Here is a 1,947-nt window from a genome sequence, read left to right as displayed (position 1 = left end):
CACAACTTTCTTCTCTTGCATTAAGACAGCACCGAGACCTTGGAGAGAAGCATCACAGAAAACTTCATACGGCTTGGATTCATCAGGAGGAGTCAAGACAGGAGCTGTGACTAGTTTCTGTTTGAGAGTGTTGAAAGCAACGTCACACTCAGGAGACCAGACATATTTCACATGCTTCTGTAGGAGGTTGGAAAGAGGCTTTGCAATCTTGGAGAAATTCTCAACGAATCTTCGGCAATAGCTTGCAAGACCCAGAAAACTGCGGAGCTGCTTGACATTTTGAGGAGGTTCCCAATCGAGAACTGCGGACACCTTCTCGGGGTTAACAGCGATGCCTTTGGCAGAGATGATGTGACCAAGGAAAAGAACTTCATCGAGCCAAAACTCACATTTGGAGAACTTCGCATAGAATTGATACTCTCTGAGCTTGTCGAGCACCAATCGCAAATGTTTGGCATGATCCTGTTTATTCTTGGAGAAGACCAAGATATCATCGAGATACACCAGAACGAATTCATTGGTATAGGGGTTCAAGATGAAATTCATCATCCGAGAGAACACTGGAGGAGCATTGACAAGGCCGAAAGACACGACAGTATATTCATAAGAACCAAAGCTTGTTCTGAATGCTGTCTTGGGAATATCTTCTTCACGAATGCGAATCTGATGATAACCCATACGAAGGTCAAGCTTCGAGAATACTTTAGCACCTTTGAGTTGCTCAAATAGCTCATTGATGTTGGGAAGTGGATACTTGTTCTTGATTGTCTTCTTGTTCAATGGACGGTAGTCGACACAAAGTCGGTCCGTGCCATCCTTCTTCTTGACAAAAAGAACACCACAACCCCATGGAGAAGAACTCGGTCTGATCAAACCCAGACGTTCTTGTTCATCGAGCTGCTTCTTCAATTCCTTCAGCTCGTTTGGTCCAAGCTTGTATGGACGCTTGCAAACGGGTTCAGTGCCAGGCTCTAGTTCGATAATGAGCTCAACTGGCCGATGAGGAGGCATACCCGGAAGCTCTTCTGGAAAGACATCTTGATACTCGCAAACGACTGGAATTTGAGAGATGGCATTCAGTTCGCCCTTCTCATTGAGAGAGAAAAACCGAATGGTTTCATCACGAGCAGCAAAAATAATCACATCCTCAGAAGAGTGTGTCAATTGAATTTCCCTGGCAGCACAATCAAGTTGAGCCTTGTGCTTAGAAAGCCAGTCCATCCCGAGAATAAGATCAATATCCGAGTCACCAAGAACAATTGGAGAAGACTGAAATTTATAGTCACCCATCTTGATGGAAACATCCGGAACCATCATGCTAGAACTCAAACGTTTACCCGGAGAAACGACATCCATGGGTTTACTCAGATGAGAACAAGTGAATTCATGCTTGGCAAAGAACGGTCTTGACATGAAACAAATCGATGCACCAGTATCAAAAAGAACTTTTGCAGGAATATCGTTAACAGGAAGATTACCCATTATCACATCAGTAGATTCCTCCGCTTGAGCTGCATTCATCATGTTCACCTTTGCAGACTTTGGATTATGCTTGACCACTGCATTGCTGGAAGATCTGACAGGAGGAGGAGGAGGAAGACGCCTCTGGTTGAAGCACTTGTTAGCATAGTGACCTTTCTGCTGACATTTGTTGCAAGTCACCTCTGAGAGTGGACGGTGATAAGGAGCATTGGACTTTGGAGCTTGATTCTGAGACTTGTTCTGATAGCCAGAGTTGGAAGAGTTTGAAGAACCATGGCCACCTTTGTTCTTCTGCTGGTAAGGCTGACGAAACGGAGGAGGAGGAGGCAACCAGAACTTCTGTTGCTTAGCTGTCACAAGTGAGGAAGAAGAAGACTGAACTGCGTCTCTGACTCTCTTCTTAGAAGCCTCACACTTGAGCTGAGCAGCCTCTTGCTTCAGTGCCATATTGTAGAATTGATCAAA

Source organism: Triticum aestivum, chromosome 7D (assembly GCF_018294505.1).
Source record: "Triticum aestivum cultivar Chinese Spring chromosome 7D, IWGSC CS RefSeq v2.1, whole genome shotgun sequence".
In the NCBI taxonomy this organism is placed as follows: Eukaryota; Viridiplantae; Streptophyta; class Magnoliopsida; order Poales; family Poaceae; genus Triticum; species Triticum aestivum.
This window is presented reverse-complemented; position numbering follows the sequence as displayed.